We start from the raw sequence: 25,313 nt of genomic DNA on the forward strand, positions 1-25,313 counted from the left end.
GCCCTGCGATATTATTCACGACTCACCTAGAGTGCGTACGTACGAAGAAAGAGAAGCCGAGCTCGATCAGCAGGACAGCCTAGATGCCCTGGACGAGGAACGCGGTGTCGCAAAAGCCCGTTCAGCAGTTTACCAACAGCAGGCTCGAAGATATCGAAGCAGAGAAGTACGGGCCAAGACTTACAACGTTGGCGAACTTTTTCTACGGCTCCCGTAGAAGAAAAAGGACAAACTCAAGCCCAAATGGGAGGGCCCTTCATAATTCACGAAGTTCTCACCGGAGTAGCGTACCATCTTTGCGATGCACCAGAAAATCGCCTCGAGCTGAACCCCTGGAACGCGGCCAGACTCCAGAGATTCTACGCCTAGCGCTAAACCCCTTGTTCGTATCCTCCTCACATATAGTTTCCATTATTTTTCTCTCTCTTTTCCGATTACTTTCTTCTTTCTCGCTTTAATGCTTTGGTGCGGCTAGACCACACACCATTGGCACACATATCTTTAAATATGTACACCACTTGTACCTGGTGGCTTCTTGGACAGAAGTTCTTGTCATTCCTTGAGCATCAAGCTCCTCACATATGAGTTTTTCCATATGTACCTTTTCTTTGCCAATATATGCATCGATATGACTTATGTTTTGGCCAAGCTGGGTTGCCTGGCTCCTGTGCTTATGCCCTACATTCCCGTTAGTTCGGCTAGGGCATAAAGGGAGCACCTTTGTGATTGTTACCGCCGGGTCATTCGGATGTGTACCTCAAACTGGGTGAAGCCGAAAGCTAGCTTTCTTAAGGGAATATTTGGTCGGCGAATTAAAGATGTTTTTTAAAGCTCACTCCATTATGCACCCCCTGAAGTTATACAAACCGTGGTGCTCACATCACAATTCGGACATGCGCATTAAATGCATGCACACCCAGGGAAAGGAACCCTTAACGGTACTATTCTCTCTGGAAGATGTTCCTTACGATATCAATGTAATATAACATAGCTAGCTAGATACAACTTGTCTGTTCAAGCAACTATGACCCCTAGGTGTAGTTTTCCAGGCATACCCCGGCCTATTCGGCTGCGATGGTATTCGGAAACACTCCGCACCTTCGGGACCGGAGGTTGAAGCGAAAAGGTCTACCCTGACAAATGATATACAATTCGTCTAGATGAGGAAAGTACACAGTCACTTGGACTCGAAAACCTCCCCTACACCTTCCAACATGCAGTCTAACTTACAATCCTGTTGGGAATATTTGGCGGCCACCTCTACTTGGTCATATACTAAGCTAACGGGAATTTCTTCCCCATTCGACCCTACCGGTCCGACACGAGCCATGTGATTAGGATCCAGCTTGGTATATCGCGTCTTCACCATGGCCCAGGCCTCTCGCACACCCTCTCTGCATGCCGATATCTTCCACAACCAGATACACCGTCGTGCTCCCTTGAACAGCTCTACCAGCTGCTCCATGCTTCCTGGAGGGGGTTCGGATGGCCATAAAGCCTTGGCTCCACTCCGCATCGCCTGCCGAGCTTGCTCGTGCAACTGCGATAGCCCTTGCAGAAGATCACTCGATGATCCGGACACCTCCTCTTCGGGGCGGTTCGTCAAAACACCTGTAATTACAGCTATGTCAGCTACCTTTACCACCAAAACTTTTATAAAACATAAGTGGCCACATACTGAATATGCCGCCCCGCATCTTCTTGTTCTCCTTCACAGAGACAACTAGCTGAGTTCGCACATCTTTTTCTCTTGAACGACTTTTGTCAATACATGCTCGCCCGCTGCTAGTAGCTTTTTGGCTCCGCGTTCTTCGCTTCGAGCAGTGTCCAGCGGCTCTTGCACTAGGTCTAACGGCCGAACACAAGGATTAGCACCCAGATTTGCACTATCGGTGTATCATTATGAATTTTCGATAGAAGGAAACATTACTGGGAGATGCCTTGTATTTCTCCAGTTCGGCATTGGCAGCAAGCAACCGGCGCTGACACTTTTCCAGATCCTCAGCTAGCTGGGTGTTCTTCTCCGTAAGCACCTGGTCATCATTGATCCTTAAATCAGTTGATTCAACTCCTTTGAGTCTCAGGGGCTACTGGAATATGTTTATTGTTACACCCACGATGCGGCAATATCTCCCGCGTGTCAGAGCACGACTTAGAGGCATAACCGCATAGTAGGCATGTCGCAAGAGGGGTAATCTTTACACATTAGATGTACTGAATAAGAAAAGGATAAAGAGCTGGCTTACAATCGGCACTTCACACAATACATAAATATAGCATTACATCATCCAGAATACAAGCAAGGTCCGACTATGGAACCAACATAAATAAAGACACCCCAAATGCATAGATCCCCGATCGCCCCAACTGGGCTCCTCTACTGATCGTCTGGAAAGGAAACATAGTAACGTCCTGAATCCTCGTCGAACTCCCACTTGAGTTCGGTAGCATCCCCTATACTGGTATCGTCGGCTAGCATACGCAAATAAGAGCACTAGCATATATGGTGGCTAACATACGCAAATAAGAGCGAGAAGAGAAGCAAAGCAACGGTCGTGAACTGGATGTGATCCTGAAACTACTTACGTTCAAGTATAACACAAGACCCGTGTTCACTTCCCGGACTCCGCTGGAAAGAGACCATCACGGCTACACACGCGGTTGATTCATTTTAATTAAGTTAAGTGTCAAGTTCTCTACAACCGGACATTAACAAATTCCCGTCTGCCCATAACCGCGGGCACGACTTTCGAAAGTTCAAAACCCTGCAGGGGTGTCCCAACTTAGCCCATCACAAGCTCTCATGGTCAATGAAGGATATTACTTCTCCTAGGAAAACCCGATCAGATTCGGAATCCCGGTTACAAGATATTTCGACAATGGTAAAACAAGACCAGCAAAGCCGCCCGAATGTGCCGACAAATCCTGATAGGAGCTGCACATATCTCGTTCTCAGGGCACACCGGATGAGCAAGACGTCAGGTTGGCATACACTCTGGTTGCCCAAGGGGCGCCGGACATCGCTCATGTTGGACCAACACTTAGAGAAGCACTGGCCCAGGGGGGTTAAAATAAAGATGACCCTCCGGCTCCGGAAACCCAAGGGAAAATAAGGCTAGGTGAGGCAAATGTAAAACCAAGGTTGGACCTTGCTGGAGGAGTTTTATTCAAAGCGAACTGTCAAGGGGTTCCCATAACACCTAATCATGTAAGGAACGCAAAGTCAAGGAACATAACACCGGTATGACAGAAACTAGGGCGGCAAGATTGTAACAAAACACCAGGCATAAGGCCGACCCATGCACCCTTTACCAAGTATATAGATGCATTAATTAAACAATGTATATATAGTGATATCCCAGCAATATCCATGTTCCAACATGGAACGAAGTTCATCTTCACCTGCAACTAGCAACGCTATATGAGGGGCTGAGCAAAGCGGTAACATAGCCAAACAACGGTTTGCTAGGAAAGGTGGGTTAGCGGCTTGACATGGCAATATGGGAGGCATGATAAATCAAGTGGTAGGTATCGTGACATAGTAATAGAGCGAGCAACTAAGCAAGCAAAGATAGCAGTGATTTCGAGGGTATGGTCATGTAACGCCCCGAGACCGATGTGCCAGGTGTCTTCCTGTTATTCATTGTTGTTGCCTTGTCATTCGTTTGCGTGTTGCATCTTGCCATGTCATCATGTGCATTGCATCATCATGTTTTCAAAACTTTCATCCGTCCCAGTCTCCTCGTTCTTTCCGTTACCCGTTCTGAGCCCAGACACACTTGCATGCGCACGCGACATGCCCGAAATATTATTTTATAAGTGGCCGGGAAATGTTCTCGTAATGGGATGAAAGTTGGCGTGTGGTCTTATTATAGTGTAGATAGACCGCCTATCAAGTTTCATCGCAATCGAAGTTCGTTTGATAGCCCAACCTTCAAACTATAGCGGCATTACAGCCGGGCAATCATCGGATGTTTTCGGTGTCTGGAAACAGTCGCCGGGTCTCTCTCTTTTCTCTTCTCTCAACCTGAGGCCTTCTGCACAGCCCACCACCTCTCACCATCAGGCCCTACCTAACCTCTCTCGTCAGCACGCGGCCCTCCTCGCGCGCACGTCCGAAATTGTCCCGGACCCGACCCAAGCAGTCGTCACTGTTGTGTTCGGATCATCCCCAAATTCTACAAAACGTCACCGTTTTCTCATTTGGACTCTCTAGTTTATTTTTCCGGACCATCCGATTTTGATTGGAGGGACAAGATAGCCCCTAACCTAATCTTCCTGAGATATATATAATTGACCAACCCTAAATTCGAGGAGGCTTGTCCCATCATTCCCTTTCGGCCGCCGCCACTCTCCCTTGTTTTCAGCACCACCCCAATCGGCAGCTTCCACCTTGCCCTGATCCAAATCTTCCCGCACCACCAACCTCTTCCTCACGCCCGTGCACTGCCTCCCAGCCATTAGGAGCTCAAAGCGCTGCCGCTCCTCGCCAGATCCGCGACTACCCCCCTCTGACCTGCTCCATTCCGGCCAGTTCCCGGCGAATCCACCCCGAAGTCTTGCGCCATCACCCGCCGAAGCATGCCGTCGGGCCCCTGTTCCCCCCTGTTTCGCTCGCACTGGCCTCGTCAGGCCTTAGCGCCCGCAGCCTCGCTTGACGTCCAGATCGGAAGGAACCTGAGCTCCCTCATCTTCGTGCAGCGCCGACGACCTCAAGCACAGCCTCGCCGGAGCCCCAGCAGGAACTGCTCGTCGCCCTCTCCTTCCTCCCATTCTTCTTCTCTCTATCTTAATCTCCCTCTCTTCCCCGTGTTCTCCTGCAGGAGCACCAGTCCATGACTCGTCCCGTGCCGGCAGACCTCGATGGGGACCTCGCCTGCACCTCCTCTGCCCCGCGCCTCGGATCCGTGCCCTGCCTCCATTCCCGCGTCGTTCCTGCCGTGTCCCTGCTGCGTTGCCATTCCCTCGCCGGACCGCCAAGTTCCTCGACTCGCTGCCTCGTCGCTGCAGTAACGGCAGCAGTTCGCCAAGCCCCACAACCGCTCCTCTGTATGCCCGTTGACCGCATCCTGCGTCAAGGCCCCGCGGTCCCAGCCTCATCCCCGCCTCCAGGTCGCCGCCCGCCTCACCGGGTTCCTGTGGCCGCTCCCCTGCTTTCCCTGTGTTGAACGTCAGGAACTGCTGTGTCGACTGCCTGTCTCGCGCGAAGCCTAGCTCCATCAGCGCCCGTTGACCCCATCTACGAAGCCCAGCCGCTACCAGATGTAGCAACGCTGCGGCCCAGCTTCTCTTCCATGGAATGGGCCTTGGCCCATGCTGAGGCCACCCCCGTGCGCCCTCCTTTTTTTTCCTGTTCTTTCTGTCCCACAGTTGGGTCAGATCTCAGATTCGGCCCATATCCTTTTTTTCTTGCCTCTGCGTTTTCAGTATTTTTCCAGAGACAACAGCTTTTGTAGAAAACCCCCTAGACTTCATGCATCTAATAACTAATTAACCGTGCATCGGATTAAAACAATTTATATATGAAATATGCTTAATTTCATCTAGTTTCATAATATGTCACTTTCATCTATGTTTAAAATGTTTAAAATGATGTTTGCTTATACTTTGGCATATTGCCATGTAAAATGTTTTAATTCATAACTTAATGACTGTAGCTCCAAATTTAATAAACTTTATATGTAAATGGGGTGGAAAAATTTTCTTCACCCCTTGCCATGCTAACCGTAGCTCCAAACTTAATAACCGTTGTTTCCGGCCTCATTTAAACTTGACTATATAGTTAGTTTAAATTTGCTTCACCCCTTGCCATGCTAACCAACATTTAATATTGTTGAGTACATAAACGAGAGAGAACTAAATAAGTCATGTGGTGTTTTCTTCAATACGCAACTCCGTTGCATATTGAGCTCCACTTAATTTGTAGGATTCTTTGTGCACTTTGCCATGCCATGCCTCATTAAACAGGACATGCATCATACTTGTTTGTGCATCGTGCCATGCTTATGTGGTGGTTGTTTACTATGTTGTTTGCTTTCTTTCCTGTGTACTTCTTCTCGGTAATCCGGTAACGTCGTGTTGTGAGGATCCGTTCGACTACGTCTGTTTGACTTCTTCATGGACTCGTTCTTCTTCCTTGCGGGATTCAGGCAAGATGACCATACCCTCGAAATCACTTCTATCTTTGCTTGCTAGTTGCTCGCTCTATTGCTATGCCTATGCTACGATACCTACCACTTTCTTATCATGCCTCCCATATTGTTAAACCAAGCCTCTAACCCACCTTGTCCTAGCAAACCGTTGTCTGGCTATGTTACCGCTTTGCTCAGCCACTCTTATAGCGTTGTTAGTTGCATGTGAAGATTGGAGCTTGTTCCATGTTTGGAACATGGATATTTTGTTGGGATATCACAATATCTCTTATTTAATTAATGCATCTATATACTTGGTAAAGGGTGGAAGGCTCGGCCTTATGCCTGGTGTTTTGTTCCACTCTTGCCGCCCTAGTTTCCGTCAAATCAGTGTTATGTTCCCGGATTTTGCGTTCCTTATGCGGTTGGTTTATAATGGGAATCCCTTGGCAGTTCGCCTTGAATAAAACTCCTCCAGCAATGCCCAACATTTGTTTTACCATTCGCCACCTAGCCTTTTCTTTCCCTTGGGTAGGCCTGCCCAAGGGTCATCTTTATTTTATCCCCTCCCCTGGGCCAGTGCTCCTCTGAGTGTTGGTCCGACCGAGTAGACTGCGGGGCCACCTGGGGCAACTTGAGGGTTGGTTTTACTCGTAGGATGTCTCATCTGAGTGTGCCCTTAGAACGAGATATGTGCAGCTCCTATCGGGATTTGTTGGCACATTCGGGCGGTATTGCTGGACTTGTTTTACCATTGTCGAGGATGTCTTGTAACCGGGATGCCGAGTCTGATCGGATTGTCTTGGGAGAAGGAATATCCTTTGTTGACCGTGAGAGCTTGTGATGGGCTAAGTTGGGATAGCCCTGCAGGGATTTGAACTTTCGAAAGCCGTGGTCGCGGTTATGGGCAGATGGGAATTTGTTAATGTCCGGTTGTAGAAAACCTGAAGTTGACCTTAATTAAAATACATCAACCGCGTGTGTTACCGTGATGGTCTCTTCTCGGCGGAGTCTAGGAAGTGAACATGGTGTTGGAGTAATGCTTGATGTAGGTTGTTCTAGGATCACTTCTTGATCATAGTTGTTCGGCCATGCTTTTGCCTTCTCTTCTCGCTCTCATTTGCGTATGTTAGCCACCATATATGCTAGTCACTTGCTGCAGCTCCACCTCATACCTTTTACCTTACCTATAAGCTTAAATAGTCTTGATCGCGAGGGTGTGAGATTGCTGAGTCCCCGTGACTCACAGATACTTCCAAAACCAGTTTGCAGGTGCCGATGTTACTGAGCTGGTGACGCAACCAAGCTCAGGAGGAGCTCGATGAAGATCTTGTCCTTTGTGTTGTTTCGTTCTAGTTGATCAGTAGTGGAGCCCAGTTGGGGTCGATCGGGGATCTGTGTAGCTTTCGGGGTAGTCTTCTTTTATTTTGGTTCCATAGTCCGACCTTGTTTGTATCTGGATGATGTAATGCTTTATTCATGTATTGTGTGAGGTGGCGATTGTAAGCCAACTATGTATCTCTTTCCCTTATTTATTACATGGGTTGTGTGAAGATTACCTCACTTGCGACATTGCTTTCAATGCAGTTATGCCTCTAAGTCGTGCTTCGACATGTGGGAGATATAGCCGCATTGAGGGCGTTACAAGTTGGTAATCAGAGCCTTCCCTGACCTTAGGAGCCCCCTGCTTGATCGAATCACTAGCGTTATTGAGTCTAGAAATGTTTTGAGTCATTTAGGATTATATATATTGGAGAGTTAAGAATTCTTTTTACTCCTTAGTCCCTTCGTCGCTCTTGTGAGGCATCCTGACCTAGAGTTTTGACTCTTCTCTTCTAAAATTTCACTAAAAAAAATTTAGGATCACGCAGGTATCTTGGAATCGTTCTGATGGTTTTGTGAAGAGAACATTGTTCTTGGTGCCTCCTGACATTTAGGGTTGTGGCATTTTCCCGGGGAGTTGAGCTCCGAGGTGTTGTCGTCACAATTTTATCGTTGCAGTTCTGGAATACCTGAGTTTAGTTTCGCCGACATCGAAAATCTCTTTTATGTAGTTGTTGGTGAGATAACCTCGACGCCACCCTGTACTGGGGCGGGAGTTCAGGAGTATTGCCATAACTCGTATAACGGATGCTTTTCGAAGGTTGAGGTAAACGATTTCCGAAGGTTTCTTCGTTATGTGTTGAAGGATGGATACACCTGATTGCATAACCGGAAAATTTCGGGAGTTTATAAGTGGGAATTCAAGTAGATCTTAGGATATCTTTCCGACAGATGTATGATATGAAATTGGGGTTTGACGTATAGTGGTCTGCCTATTCACGGTTTGTTTTACAGTGGTCTCGTTGTGTCTTAAAGAGTCCTTGGCTATGCCGACTCGGGGACGCTTCGTATGTCATGTGCACTGCCTTGTACATGATGGTGCTGTACGATCGAGCCCATGTAGGCCCCACCACGAAAACTTCGGACGAAATCTCTATCATATGTTTGTTCCGGCTTATTCTGCAAGCCAATCCTTTGTTTTGTTTTTTTTGAGTTGTGGTATTCGAGTTGCTTCGAAGTCAAATGTTGATTCCATACCTTCCCCAAATGGTGTTCTCATACTCCCATGTGAATACCAATCCTTCATCATAATCGAGATTGTCTTGCCAATCGTTTTCAACCAGTGTGCTTTGCTTCTAATGGATCCAAATTTTTTTTCAACATCCGCAAGATCAACTAAAGTCTTTTCAACGGTGTTGTTTCATCCGTTCCGAGTTTCTTTTATTTTCCCACCCTCCCACCCTTGTTTCTTCAAGAACTCGGATTTCTTAATCAAGTATCCTTTTAGTCATGTGAAGTCTCTCCATTCTTTTCCTTCATGTTCTTATCCGGTGATTCTCATGAAGATTCTATCGGAGCCTCAAGTTTATCATTCTTCATTCTTTTCATCTCCAGTGGTTTCAAGTCAAGCTTTGTTGATCATATCATTTTCCTCGTTTCATATGCTTACTTATGCCAGTGCACCTCTTAATCTTCCCCGCTTGCTATTCAATTGTTCCGGAGTGCTCAAAAAATCTCAGAAGATTTGTGTCTCCTTTATCAATTCGTCCAAGATATCTCGAGGTTGTTATCTCATTCAAGCCGTTTAATTCAACTAGTGGAATCTCTCTTTTCAAGAAATCATTTCAATGATGTTTTCTTTTGAGTGGGCCCTTACCCACAGGTCTTTTCCAGGATCTTACCTGACTCTTCTTAATCTCCCGGAGTTATTCTCAAATCTTCTAAAGTTTGACGTAAGAATGAATTATCATCAGTCATATGTATTTCTCCAAGATCTTTCAAATTCTTTTAATCGTTGACTATACCTCTTCGCTTTTGATTCTTCTGGAGTGTCTCATCAATTCATGGTGGTGCTTCTCCTCGTCATTCTCAGATTTTGAAGACCGAAGAAGAGTTTCTTTTAAATCTTGCCCCATTCTCTAGCATCCTCCCATAATTGTTTCGGTTGTGAGAATTTCTTTTCACCCATCTGGAGTAATTCAGAGTATTTTCAGTTTGATTCTCTGAAGGCCATCATTTCGGGATTATTCATTCTAGCTTTCAGCTCTCATCCTCCTAATTTTACCGATGCATCGATCAAATATCCTCTAATTAGTGCATGATCTCTTCGTTCTCTCATATATAAATTCTCTCAAGCATCTTCTTTCATTTGCTAATTCTTCCCGGTGTTTCTTTATCTTCTCTTCCTTCATTTTTAATTCTTACGGTGGTTCGTTCAAGAGTTCTCGTCATTTGTTATCATATCAATTTATTCATTGTTTTCAATCCTTCCGGTGGTTCGTTGAAGACCTTCTCAAGTTTGCGCTATATCTATCTTAATCCTTTCTACGAGAATAAGTAGTATACCAAATCCGTTGCTTGTCATCAATTAAATTGGTGAAGATTAAGCATAATGTAATTCTTATTATTGTTTCATCCATATGTTAATATTTTCTTTTGGAGTTTGTTCACGATGATTAAATTCTTGGTTTCAAGTGCTCGTCTTTCTTTCCCGGAGTTCGAAGCTCTAATTATCACGGAGATCCATCTAAATCATTACAAGGTTTCACCTTGTGTTTCCAACTTCTCTTTATTTTCGTTATTCTTTTGTTTACCGGAGTTCTTCATGAAGGTTCTACTTGATGGTTCATAAAGGATTTATTTCCTTCTCGAAGCGTTCATGAAGATTCTTTTCAGAGAAGCTTAAGTATTCTTCTTCGTGCAATCCGGAGTGTGATTCCTTCTACCTTATCTTTTCAGGTGGTGTTATGTCATTTTGACAATTTCTTTCGTGTTTCATGATTCGCAAGTTGTCAGGAATGAGATATTTTAAATCCATCAATCTCATCATTGGACTCATCTGGGGTTATATTTCATCTAAAGCCTTCCCTAAGGATTGTTTCTATTCATGGTGCTCATAAATGACCCAAGTTCTTCATCTTTCCTGTCGACGAAATAAGTTTCTTGTCTCCTTGTTCATATCAATCCAATTTTGTTTCCATTTATGGCAGGTTTTCACCTCAAGTTCTTGAGATGTTTTCCATAAGCCCTCAACAAGCCTGTTCTTTTTGTTGTTGATTTCCCAACAACTCCGTTAAATCTTTCTTTTTAAGGATGCTCTCTCAAATTCATTTGAGGTATCTTTTCCGTTCTTTTCATTGCATTCTTTCATTTGTTCCGGAGGCATTCCGATGCTGCTCTCTTCCACCCATCATCTTGTTTGTCAAGATCATGTCCAATTCCTTCCATTTACAGTCGGAGTGCTGCCCAAATTACATCGTTCTTATTCCTTCTCTATGTTGTTTTAACCGGAGTGTTGTCGTAATCGATCCTTATCGTTCCTTGTACATCTCGTTTCTACCGGAGTGCTTGCATGTACTTCTTGTCCATTGCAACCCCTTTCTTATGCTTGTAAACCTACAAGGTTCTAGTATTGATCCTTGTTCCTCTTTTCTAATGGAGTGTTTTCAAATTCGTTCATCTTCGTTGTATTCTTTTTTTCAATGTCTTAACCTTCTCAAGGTTCTTTGGTTTCACTCGTTTGTCAAAGAAGCAACTTAGTTTTACCCTCCTTTTTCACTTCCGTTGTCCCTCCGGTGCCACTCTAGATCTCGGGACGAGATCCTCTTGTAGTGGTGGAGTGTTGTAACGCCCCGAGACCGATGTGCCAGGTGTCTTCCTGTTATTCATTGTTGTTGCCTTGTCATTCGTTTGCGTGTTGCGTCTTTCCATGTCATCATGTGCAGTGCATCATCATGTTTTCAAACCTTGCATCCGTCCCGGTCTCCTCGTTCTTTCTGTTGCCCATTCAGAGCCCAGACACACTTGCACGCGCCCGCGACATGCCCGAAATATTATTTTATAAGTGGCTGGGAAATGTTCTCGTAATGGGATGAAAGTTGGCGTGTGGTCTTATTATAGTGTAGATAGACCGCCTGTCAAGTTTCATCGCAATCAGAGTTCGTTTGATAGCCCAACTGTCAAACTATAGCGGCATTACGGCCGGGCAATCCTCGGACGTTTACGGTCTCCGGAAACAGTCGCGGGTCTCTCTCTTGTCTCTTCTCTCAACCTGAGGCCTTCTGCACAGCCCACTACCTCTCACCGTCAGGCCCTACCTAACCTCTCTCGTCCGCCCGCGGCCCTCATCGCGCGCGCGTCCGAAATTGTAATGGATCCGACCCGAGCAGTCGTTGCCGTTGTGTCGGATCATCCCCAAACATCTACAAAACGTCACCGTTTTCTCATTTGTACTCCCTAGTTTATTATTCCCGACCGTCCGATTTTGATTGGAGGGACGAGATAGCCCTAACCTAATCTTCCTGAGATATATATAATTGACCAACCCTAAATTTGAGGAGGCTTGTCCCATCATTCCCATTCGGCCGCCGCCACTCTCCCTTGTTTTCAGCACCACCCCAATCGACAGCTTCCACCTTGCCCTGATCCAAATCTTCCCGCACCACCAAGCTCTTCCTCGCGCCCGTGCACTGCCTCCCAGCCATTAGGAGCTCAAAGCGCTGCCGCTCCTCGCCAGATCCGCGACTACCCCTCTGACCTGCTCCATTCCGGCCAGTCCTCGGCGAATCCACCCCAAAGTCTCGCGCCATCACCCGCCGAAGCATGCCACCGGGCCCCTATTCCCCCCTATTTTGCTCGCGCTAGCCTCTTCAGGCCTTAGAGCCCGCAGCCTCGCTTGAGGTCCAGATCGGGAGGAACCTGAGCTCCCCCATCTTCGTGCAGCGCCGACGACCTCGAGCACAGCCTCGCCGGAGCCCCAGTAGGAACTGCTCGTCGCCCTCTTCTTCCTCCCATTCTTCTTCTCTCTGCCTTAATCTCCCTCTCTTCCCCGTCTTCCCCTGTAGGACCACCAGTCCATGACCCGTCCCATGCCGGCGGACCTCGATGGGGACCTCGCCCGCACCTCCTCTGCCCCGCGCCTCGGATCCGTGCCCTGCCTCCATTCCCGCGTCATTCCAGCCGTGTCCCTGCTGCGTTGCCGTTCCCTCGCCGGACCGCCAAGTTCCTCGACTCGCTGCCTCGTTGCTGCAGCAACAGCAGCAGTTTGCCAAGCCCCACAACCGCTCCTCTGTGTGCCCGTTGACCGCATCCCGCGTCAAGGCCCCGTGGTCCCAGCCTCATCCCCGCCTCCAGGTCGCCGCCCGCCTCCAGGTCGCCTGCTTTCCCTGTGTTGAACGTCAGGAACTGCTTCGTCGACTACCTATCTTGCGCAAAGCCCAGCTCCATTAGCGCCCGTTGACCCCGTCTACGAAGCCCAGCCGCTACCTGATGCAGCAGCGCTGCGGCCCAGCTTCTCTTCCACCGAATGGGCCTTGGCCCATGGTGAGGCCACCCCCGTGCGCCCTCCTTTTTTTCCTGTTCTTTCTTTGCCGCAGTTGGGTCAGATCTCAGATTCGGCCCATATCCTTTTTTTTCGTGCCTCTGCGTTTTTAGTATTTTTCGAGAGACAACAACTTTTGCAGAAAACCCCTTAGACTTCATGCATCTCATAACTAATTAACCGTGCATCGTATTAAAACAATTTATATATGAAATATGCTTAGTTTTTCATCTAGTTTCATAATATGTCACTTTTATCTATGTTTAAAATGTTTAAAATGATGTTTGCTTATACTTTGCCATATTGCCATGTAAAATGTTTTAATTCATAACTTAATAACCGTAGCTCCTAATTTAATAAACTTTATATGTAAATGGGGTGGGAAAATGCCTAGTTTAACCTTGTGGCTTTACTTTGCATGTTTAATAACTCTAAAATTGTGTTTACGACAGAACAGTACCAAACCTAATATATGCATATGGGGATTTATTGGAATTGTTGTTCGTTGTTTCCGGCCTCATTTAAACTTGACTAGATAGTTAGTTTAACTTTGCTTCACCCCTTGCCATGCTAACCAACATTTAATATTGTTGAGTACCTAAACGAGAGAGAACTAAATAAGTCATGTGGTGTTTTCTTTGATATGCAACTCTGTTGCATATTGAGCTCCACTTAATTTGTAGGATTTTTCTGCACTTTGCCATGCCATGCCTCATTAAACCGGACATGCATCATACTTGTTTGCGCATCGTGCCATGCTTATGTGGTGGTTGTTCACTATGTTGTTTGCTTTCTTTCCGGTGTACTTCTCGGTAATCCGGTAATGTCGTGTTGTGAGGATCCGTTCGACTACGTCTGTTTGACTTCTTCATGGATATTTTGTTGGGATATCACAATATCTCTTATTTAATTAATGCATCTATATACTTGGTAAAGGGTGGAAGGCTCGGCCTTATGCCTGGTGTTTTGTTCCACTCTTGCCGCCCTAGTTTCTGTCATACTGGTGTTATGTTCCTGGATTTTGCGTTCCTTACGCGGTTGGGTTATAATGGGAACCCCTTAATAGTTCGCGTTGAATAAAACTCCTCCAGCAATGCCCAACATTGGTTTTACGATTCGCCACCTAGCCTTTTATTTCCCTTGGGTAGGCCTGCCCAAGGGTGATCTTTATTTTAACCCCCCCTCGGCCAGTGCTCCTCTGAGTGTTGGTCCGACCGAGTAGACTGCGGGGCCACCTTGGGGCAACTTGATGGTTGGTTTTACTCGTAGGATGTCTCATCTAAGTGTGCCCTGAGAACGAGATATGTGCAGCTCCTATCGGGATTTGTCGGCACATTCGGGCGGTGTTGCTGGACTTGTTTTACCATTGTCGAGGATGTCTTGTAACCGGGATGCCGAGTCTGATCGGATTGTCATGGGAGAAGGAATATCCTTCGTTGACCATGAGAGCTTGTGATGGGCTAAGTTGGGACACCCCTGCAGGGATTTGAACTTTTGAAAGACGTGCCCGCGGTTATGGGCAGATGGGAATTTGTTAATGTCCGGTTGTAGAAAACCTGAAGTTCACATTACTTAAAATACATCAACCGCGTGTGTTACAGTTATGGTCTCTTCTCGGCGGGGTCCAGGAAGTGAACACAGTGTTGGAGTAATGCTTGACGTAGGTTGTTCTAGGATCACTTCTTGATCATAGTTGTTCGACCGTGCTTTTGCCTTCTCTTCTCGCTCTCATTTTGCGTATGTTAGCCACCATATATGCTAGTCGCTTGCTGCAGCTCCACCTCATACCTTTTACCTTACCTATAAGCTTAAATAGTCTTGATCGTGAGGGTGTGAGATTGCTGAGTCCCCGTGACTCACAGATACTTCCAAAACCAGTTTGCAGGTGCCGATGTTACCGAGCTGGTGACGCAACCAAGCTCAGGAGGAGCACGATGGAGATCTTGTCCTTTGTGTTTTTTCGTTCTAGTTGATCAGTAGTGGAGCCCAGTTGGGGTCGATCGGGTATCTGTGTAGCTTTTGGGGTAGTCTTCTTTTATTTTGGTTCTGTAGTCGGACCTTGTTTGTATCTGGATGATGTAATGCTTTATTCATGTATTGTGTGAAGTGGCGATTTTAAGCCAACTATGTATGTCTTTCCCTTATGTATTACATGTGTTGTGTGAAGATTACCTCACTTGCGACCTTGCTTTCAATGCGGTTATGCCTCCAAGTCGTGCTTCGACACATGGGAGATATAGCCGCATCGAGGGCATTACAGGTCATCTCGCCTGAAATCCCGCAAGGAAGGAGAACGGGTCCATGAAGACAAACGGACGTAGCTGAATGGATCCTCACAACTCTGGAACGGAACCGAAGCTAACGAGAGAGCAACCCGAAAAGAAGCAAGCAACATAGTAAACAATCATCACATAAGCATGGCACGATGCGCAATCAAGTATGATGCATGTCCGGTTTAATGAGGCATGGCATCGAAAACTGCACAAACAACACTACAAGTTAAGTGGAGCTCAATATGCAGCGGGATGCATATTGACAATACACCACATTCCATTATTTAGTTTCAGTCCCGATTAGGTACTCAACAAAATTAAATGTTGGTTAACATGGCAAGAGGTGAAACATGAGTAAAACACACGGCTAGGCATTTTAAATGAGGCTGGAAACATCAAACAACAATTCCGGTAAATCCTCATATGCATTTAGCAATTGAAGCAAGCAACAATTTAAACATTCTTGAAGTTGTTATCATGATGCGGATGACATTTGCAAGATTATGCAATTTTAATGAAAATGTTGATCAGAGCATTATGAAGCATTTGTCACCGTGGTGGAAAGAAAGGGTGCCACGGCGACGAATCCAAAAATGATGCCACAGCAACATATTGGTTCCAGTAGCTCATGGAGTTACCGATGCAAAAGGAAAAGTGACGGAAGCGTGTCAAAAGATGGTGGGGTGATCCCGGTAACCAGGTGTCCCACGAGACGACGGTATGGCAACAGGGAACATGCAAGAAACACGTCGAGAACGGTGCGAACACGAGCATTTCATACAACACACAACATTCGTTCACAGGCGTCGTCTCGGTGGTTATACCTTTGAAGCGTGCATTTTCGGAACGGATCAAGTCGGCGTAGAGGAAGTAGTGGAAGTAGACGTTCTCGTGATGGTAGTGGAAGTAGTGGTACACATCTCAGTGAGGAAGTAGTCGTTTTTGTTCGCGAAGCGGTAGTGGTACATGGTGATCGAGGAACTTGACGAATCCACTTTCAATGGTAGTCATTCACAACGCTTGTGAACCACGGTTCTTAGGTCAATGGTAGTCGTACATGTCCATAGGCGTTCAGGTCTTCCGTAAAGGTACTTGACGCATGCGTGTAACGCCCCGAGACCGATGTGCCGGGTGTCTCCCAGTTGTTCGCCGTTGTTGCCTTGTCATTCCCTTGCGTGTTGCATCTTGTCATGTCATCATGTGCATTGCATCATCTTGTTTCCAAAACTTGCATCCGTCCCGGTCTCCTTGTTCTCTCCGTTGTCCATTCTGAGTCCAGACACACTCGCACGCGCCCGTGGCACGTCTGAAATATTATTTTATAAGTGGCCGGAAAATGTTCTCAGAATGGGTTGAAAGTTGGCGTGTGGTCTTATTATAAAATAGATAGACCGCTTGTCAAGTTTCATCGCATTCGGAGTTTGTTTGATGCCCCAACGAATAACTATAGCGGCATTATAGCTGGTCAAAACGTCGGACGTTTTCGGTCTCCGAAAACTGTTGCCGGGACGTTTTCTCTTCTCTCCTCTGAGTCCAAGCCCTTCTTCACAGTCACAACCAACCCCTCCTGAGCCCCACTTGCATCAGTGCATCGAACTCCTCGTGCGCGCACCCGAAAGCTTCCCCAGACCCGACCCGGGCAGTCGTCACCGTTGGGTCCGGATCATCCCCAAACGTCTACAGAACATCTCTATTTTATTATTTGATCTCACTAGCCCATTTATCCGGGAATGTCCGATTAAGATCGGAGGGACCTTTTACCCCTAAACCTAAACGGCTTGCTATATATATATACAGGGCAAACCCTAAAATCTAGGGACATTGTCCCATCCACCAAATCCCTCTCCTCTCCGCCACCACCCACTCACCATCCCCATCGGGATCCTCCCAGATCCATCCACCCATTCCCAGCCGATCCCGACCAACTCCCTCGTTTTTAGCACCGGGCCAACCTCCTCCTCCGCTGGATCCACCCAATCCCGCAGCATGCCCGTCCTCAAGCCCCTGCCCCGAGCCTTCCCGTGCTCCTCTTCCTTGCCTCGTCGTCTAGGCTCCTTCTTCTTCATCTTCCCGGGCTCCTTCTGTTTCCATCTCTCATCACCCTACTTTTCTCTCTTTCTGTGAGCAGGGGATCCGCCATCGATAGCCGCAGCAGCGAACTTCCATGGACCCCGGCCGCCGACTCGGAGCTCCTCATCGCCAAGTCCCGCGCCCCTGCTTCCCTGAGTCCCCACGCCGCCGGAGCCCTGCTTTGTGCCATCTTCTCGTTGACTGTGAGCTCGTGCTCGAGCTTTGCCTCTGCGAGCGTCGTCTCCATTGCCCCGTGCCTTCCCCGCTCGTCCGTCCGCGTGCGTTGACCACTCATGCGCCTCTGCCGCCCTGACGTGTTCCTGGAGTCATGGCGCCCTGCTTAAGTCGAGCTGCCGCATCCACCGATGCAGTTCCACTGCACTACGCCCGTTTGTCGCCCCGCTGCCATCTCCGGCCTGTCCCCGCCGGGTCCGCGTCGTCGCCTCCCGACCATGGCCGCCCGAACCTGAAGCCCCATCTCTGCCTCGCTCCACGCCTCGCCTCTGTCAGCAATCACAAGAGGTCATCGTGGCCCTGGAGCTCCTCTGTTGCCATCCCCGACCTGCCTCGGTCCATCGGGATTCCATTCCCGTCCTCCTCCGCGCCGGATACGGCAAGCACCGGACGGATCTTGCACCGCCGCAAGCCCAGCTGCGGCCGCGCCTGTCCCCTGTTCGTTTTCTTCAGAAACGCGCGGCGCACCCGCAATCAGCGCCTTCGCTGCGCCCGCGTTGACCCGAGCCGCTGCGTCGGCCTGCCTCCCTCCAGCGCTGAGGCCCGGGCCTCTCCAGCCAGATCTGCCAGCCCAGCCGGCCCATCTTCTCCTCTGGGCCCGATGTGAGCAGTCCGAGCTCCCTTCCACTGTTGAGCCGCCAAAGATTCGGCCCGGGTCTTGTATTTTTTCCGCTTAGCGATTTTTCCATTTACCCAGGAGACTGCCAGTTTTGCAGTTTAGTCCCTAGAGTTCATGCATTTAATAAATATATAACCGTGCATCGGATAAAAACAATTTATATATGAAACTTGCTTAGTTTTTCATCTAGTTTAATAATTTGTCATTTTCATCCATGGTTAAAATGCTTAAATTGCTGTTTGTGTAGATTTACTCTTATGCCATGCTAAAACGGTTTAATTCATAACTAATTAACCATAGCTCGGTTTTAATTAATCTTTATATGTAAATGGGGTAGAAAAATGCCTAGTTTAACTTGGTGCACTTGTTTTGCATGTTTAATAACTCTAAAATTATGTTTAGGGAAGAACAGTACCAAACCTAAAATATGCACGTGAGGAGTTTCCGGATTTGTTGTTCGTTGCTTCCGGCCTCGTTTAACCTTGACTAGATGTGTAGTCTTCTTTTGCCTGACCTCTTGCCATGTTTAACAACATTTAAATTTGTTGAGTACCTAACCGAGAGTGAACTAAATAATTGATGTGGTGTTCCGTCAATACGCAACTCGTTGCATATTGAGCTCCACTTAATTTGTAGGATTGCTTGTGCACTTTGCCATGCCATGCTTCGTTAAACCGTACATGCATCATACTTGGTTGTGCATCATGCCATGCTTATGTCGTGGTTGTTTACTATGTTGTTTGCTTTCTTTCCGGTGTACTTCTCGGTAATCCGGTATCGTTGCGTTTGTGAGGATCCGTTGGCTACGTCCGTTTGTCTTCTTCATGGACTCGTTCTTCTTCCTTGCGCGATTTCAGGAAAGATGACCATACCCTCGAAATCACTTCTATCTTTGCTTGCTAGTTGCTCGCTCTTTTGCTATGCCTATGTTGCGATACCTACCACTTCCTTATCATGCTTCCCATATTGTTAAGCCAAGCCTCTAACCCACCTTGTCCTAGCAAACCGCTGTTTGGCTATGTTACCGCTTTGCTCAGCCCCTCTTATAGCGTTGTTAGTTGCAGGTGAAGATTGGAGTTTTGTTCCATGTTTGGAACATGGATATTCTTGTTGGGATATCACAATATCTCTTACTTAATTAATGCATCTATATACTTGGTAAAGGGTGGAAGGCTCGGCCTTATGCCTGGTGTTTTGTTCCACTCTTGCCGCCCTAGTTTCCGTCATACCGGTGTTATGTTCCCAGATTTTGCGTTCCTTACGCGGTTGGGTTATAATGGGAACCCCTTGACAGTTTGCCTTAAATAAAACTCCTCCAGCAAGGCCCAACCTTGGTTTTACCATTTGCACTAACAACATATAACCTTCCCTTGGGTTTTCGCGAGCCCGAGGGTCGTCTTTATTTTAAACCCCCCCGGGCCAGTGCTCCTTTGAGTGTTGGTCCGAAACGGGCAGACTGCGGGGCCACCTCGGGGCAACTCGAGGGTTGGTTTTACTCGTAGCTTGACCTATCCGGTGTGCCCTCGGAACGAGATATGTGCAGCTCCTATCGGGATTTGTCGGCGCATCGGGCGGCTTTGCTGGTCTTGTTTTACCATTGTCGAAATGTCTTGTAACCGGGATTCCGAGTCTGATCGGGTCTTCCCGCTAGGAGGAATATCCTTCGTTGACCGTGAGAGCTTGTTATGGGCTAAAGTGGGACACCCCTGCAGGGATTTGAACTTTCAAAAGCCGTGCCCGCGGTTATGGGCAGATGGGAATTTGTTAATGTCCGGTTGTAGAAAACCTGAAGTTGACCTTAATTAAAATACCTCAACCGCGTGTGTTACCATGATGGTCTCTTCTCGGCGGGGTCCGGGAAGTGAACACGGTGTTGGAGTAATGTTTGACGTAGGTTGTTCTAGGATCACTTCTTGATCATAGATTCTCGACCGTGCTTTTGCCTTCTCTTCTCGCTCTCATTTGCGTTGTTAGCCACCAAATATGCTAGTCGCTTGCTGCAGCTCCACCTCATACCTTTACCTTACCTATAAGCTTAAATAGTCTTGATCGCGAGGGTGTGAGATTGCCGAGTCCCCATGACTCACAGATACTTCCAAAACCAGCTTGCAGGTGCCGATGGGTCCGTGCAGATGACGCAACCAACCTCAGGAGGAGCTCGATGAAGACCTTGTCCTTTGTGTTGTTTCGTTCCAGTTGATCAGTAGTGAAGCCTAGTTGGGGTCGATCAGGGATCTCTGTAGCATTTGGGGTAGTCTTCTTTTATTTTGGTTCCGTAGTTGGACCTTGATTGTATTTGGATGTTGTAATGCTTTATTCATGTAACTGTGTGAAGTGGCGATTGTAAGCCAACTATGTATCTATTTCCCTTATGGATTACATGGGTTGTGTGAAGATTACCTCACTTGCGACATTGCTTTCAATGCGGTTATGCCTCTAAGTCGTGCTTCGACATGTGGGAGATATAGCCGCATCGAGGGCGTTACAATGCGTTACATGGGTCTTCGACGGCGGTCGTCGTTCGCACTCCGAGGTCGTCAGTAGAGGTACTCGCAATCTAGGCGACGGTAGTGGAACACGTTTTCGTAGATGTTCAAGTCATCAGTAGCGGTACTTGATGAATCCCGAAATGGTCTAAGGCGTCTTCGCGCATAGCGTTACTTGGTGTCTCCGCGTCGTCGGTCTTGCCGGTCCCAGACTCAGCGACGTAGTTGTACAAGAGAATCATCGGACTTGTCGAATCCGAAGTCTTCGACGGTCTTCGTGTAGCCGTTCATGTCATAGTCGGACTTGGCAAAATGCACACCGACGGTAGTGGAACTTGCGTCGGTCGTCGTGGTACTAGGTCCCTAACCTTGTCCGGATCCAAAAAGAAGACACGACGTTGGGGGAAGACCCGAAAGTGCCCCCGGAGTCGAACGCAGGGTCATGTGCAGCGGTCAAGGAACTGCTGCTCGATGTAGGGGGGTGGCCAGAAGGGACCTGCAGGTCATCGGGGCTTGGCGCACCAGCGACAGAGGACGACGAAGTGGCGAAGGAGGAGCTCTGCTCCGAGGAGCTGGTTGCGGTGGCGCGATGGACGGTAGGGTCGAGCAGGAGCAGGGGCTTGCCAGCAGGGCAGGAACGAGGTGAAGCGGGGCCGGCGACGATGTGCAGAAGGACAGCGAGGTTCGACGACGGCGCACGGGATCGCGCTGGCATGGGGGGCGCTGGACTTGGGCTCCGGCAGAGGGAGGAGGAGGCACAAGAGGTCAAGGCCATCGCGACTCGACGGCGGCACAGGGAGGACGGGCGGGAGGTTCGCAGGTCTCGGCCGCGGCGTGCAGAGGAGGCAGCAGCGCGGAGGATGCAGGAGGCAACACGCTCAAGGAGAGGGAGAACAGGGATGGGGAACGAGGTGGCGGCGCTTGCTCCTCTCTAGTTGTGGGTGGATACGAGGAAGAGGGAGAGGTTGATCGAAAGGAAACGGGCAGGAGGCGGCGGCATGGAATAGATGGATCAAGAGAGAGTGGAGTCGGGCTAGGGTTACGAAGTGGGGCTGGCTGGGCCTTGGCCCTGGGCCGGCGCGAGAGGGAGGGATACCCAGGCTGCTGGGCTTGAACAGAGAGGCCCAAGGGCACTGCTGCTATCTCTCTCTCTGAAATATCTTATTTTCTTTTAGTCGAAGAAAGAAAGAAGGAAAAGAGAGACATGAAAGATTAGGGAAGGAACTTGGGCAACGGATAATTTTCTTGAGCTTGCAAAAATGTGCTTGTTCCGAGAAAATAGAAAAGGCCAAGATTGAGATATTTAAATTCAAACTAATTTGATTTAAATTCAAATGATTTGAATAGGAAGTGAGGGTTGGGAAGGTCCAAAAATGTTCAGATTTTTGATGGAGCTCCGGAAAATAATGAAAGAAATATATGGCAAGGTTGGAGACCAAGACTTGAGATAACAAAGGCATTGGGATAATTTTTAAGTGTGTTATGGTTAATTCCAAAAGAATGGAATATTTATTATAGCTCCGTAATATTGGGATATATGTTGTAAAGAGAATCACCACGTGAATTCCCTCGGTTTAAATGGACCGAAGATCCAAGCAATTTATTTAAGAGAGTTTTAGTTAGCTTTGAGGAAAAAATGGCATGATGACATGATGTAATGCAAAATATGCAAAGAGGAATGAAACAAGCAAAACAAATCACATGACGAAACTCGGAAAAAATGGAAAGCGTCTGAAGCTCCGGTCTTGGGGCGTCAGAACACTCCACCACTACGAGAGGATCTCGTCCCGAGATCTAGGATGGCACCGGAGGGAAAACGGAAGAGGAAGATAAGAGGTAAAACTAAGTTGCTTCTTTGACAAACGAGTGAAACCAAAGAATCTTGAGAGGTTAAACCATTTCGAGAAAAGAATACAATGGAGATAAACGAAGTTGAAAACACTCCGTTAGAAAAGAGAAACCACCATGTGAGTTCCCTCGGTTTAAATGGACCGAAGATCCATGCAATTTATTTAGTGAGTTTTTGCTAGTTTGAGAAAAAGATGGCATGATGACATGATGCAATGCAAATGATGACATGATGAAAGCAACAAACAAACGAAACACATGAAAACAACGAAAAACATGGAAACCGTCTGGAGCGTCGGTGTCGGGGCGTCACAACACTCCACCACTACGAGAGGATCTCGTCCCGAGATCTAGGATGGCACCGGGGATAAACGGAAGAGGAAGAGGTAAAACAAAGTTGCTTCTTCGACAAACGAGTGAAACCACGAACCTTGAGATGTTGACCAAAATGAAAGAAAGAATACAACGAAGATGAACAAAGTTTAAAACACTCCGTTAGAAAAGAGGAACAAGGAAGAACCAATTCAGACAGCACTCCGGTTGAAAAGAGATGCAAGACTTGAAAAGATGAAAAGAACTTGAGCAGAGGACACAACACTCCGGTTAAATGGATAAGCATGAAAAGAAGACGATCCTCCTACTTTGAGATGATGAGTGAAGAGAGCAACATCACAATGCCTCTGGAAGAAATGAAAGTATATAATGGAATGAACGGAGGGAAACAAGATCTTGAGAGAGCATGCTTACAACAAATGCTAGAATAGAGTTGTTGGATTATCAACAACGAGAGGATAAGCTTGATGTCGGCTTATGGAAGACACCTCGAATTATTGAGGTGAAATTCGGCCACTAACGGAATCAATATATTGGATTGATATCAACAATCAGATGAGAAACTTATTTCACCGGGAGGATAAATGAAGAACTTGGGTCATTTATGAGCACCATAAATAGCAACAATCCTTACGAAAGGCTTTAGGTGAATTTTTCCAAGATAGCACCAACTAAAAGATTGATTGGTTGAAAAGATCTCTTGAGCGAAGAGAAAATGATGGATTTATCAAGAAACCCAAAGGGAAATTATCAAGAGTGACATAACACCACCTCAAATAATAAGGTAGAAAGAATTGCACTTCAAAATGCAAGATAAAGAATGCTTGAACTCCTCAAAACAAAATGCAAGAACAATTGAAGAATGAAAGGAATCCTTGGTGAACCACCATGTAACCTCCGTGAAGAACTCCAGTAATAAAAGAATGATCAAACGAAAGGTAAGTTGAAAGGAACTCCGGTAGGATTGGAAAGAACGAATGAATTGATATGATGATGTATGAAGAGGAATCTTGAATAAACCGTCATAAGAATTGAAAAATGAATGTAGCAAAGGCACAAATCACCGGGAAGACTTGAAAAAATTGAATGAAGATACTTTAGGGTATTTAGATACATGAGAACCAAGAGATAATGCACTGATTAGAGGATATTTGAACGATGCACCAGTAAGATTTGGAGAATGAGAGATGAAAGCTGAGAATGAATAAACCTGAAATAATGCCCTTTAGAGAATCGAACTGAAAAGACTCCTGAATTGCTCAGGATGGGTAAAAAGAATTCTCACAATCGAAAACAATTATGAGAAGATGGCATAGGGCTAGAACCATGAATCTTTCGAAGAACGGGTAAGAATTTAAGAGGAACTCCTCTTCGGTCTTCAAATCCAAGAATTACGACGAGAAAACACCACCATGCATTGTTGACATACCCCGGGATGAAAATTAGAAAGGTTGACCCGACGATGACAATAATTTGACAGATCTTCAAGAAAGACATCTAACTGATGACAAATTATTCTTACGTCAACTTGGAGAAGAATTTGATAGTAGCTCCAGAAAAATAGAAGAGTCAGGTAAGATCCTGGGAAAAGACCTATGGGTTAGGGCCCACTCAAAATAAACGCTGTTGAATGATTACTTGAAAGGGAGATTGCACCGGTTGATTTAAATGGCTTGAATGAGATAACTTCCTCGAAAGAACTTGAACAAATGCAGAGTGGAGACACGAATCTTTGAGATATCTTTAGCACTCCGGAACAATTGAATAGCAAGCGGGGAATGACTATGAGGTGCACCGACATGGGAAAAGCATTTGAACCGAGGAAAATGATGTGATCGACAAAGCTTGAATTGAAACCACCGGAGAAGAAAGAGAACGAAGAATGGTGAACTTGAAGCTTCCTTAGTATCTTCCTAAGAATCACAGGATAAGAACATTGAAGGAAAGGAATGAAGAGACTTCACATGTATAAAATGGATACTTGATTAAGTAATCTGAGTCCTTGAAGAAACAAGGGTTGGGAGGGCGGGAAAAACAAGGACAACTTGAGACGGGTGAAGGAAACACCGTTGAGAAACTTAAACCTGATCTTGCGAATGTTGAAAATGATCGGATCCACTTGAAGAGAAACACGCCGGTTGAATAGGATTGACATGACAATCTCGATTATCATGAAGGATTAGTATTCAAATAGGAATGTGAGAACACTACTTAGGAAAGGTATGGAATCAACACTTGACATTGAAGCAACTCGAATACCACAACTCAAAACAAAACAAAGGATTGGCTTGCAAAATAAGCCGGAAATAAACATATGATAGACCCCATATCATATCATGTGTCTGTTGGAAAGATTATTCTAGGAGCTACTTGAATTCCCACTTATAAACTCCCAAAACTTTTTGGTTATGCAATCAGGTGTTGGGGATACAGGGGAAGCATAATATCTCACCCAAA

Source organism: Triticum urartu, chromosome 4A (genome assembly GCF_056163025.1).
Source record: "Triticum urartu cultivar PI428250 chromosome 4A, HENAU_Tu73, whole genome shotgun sequence".
Classification (NCBI taxonomy): Eukaryota; Viridiplantae; Streptophyta; class Magnoliopsida; order Poales; family Poaceae; genus Triticum; species Triticum urartu.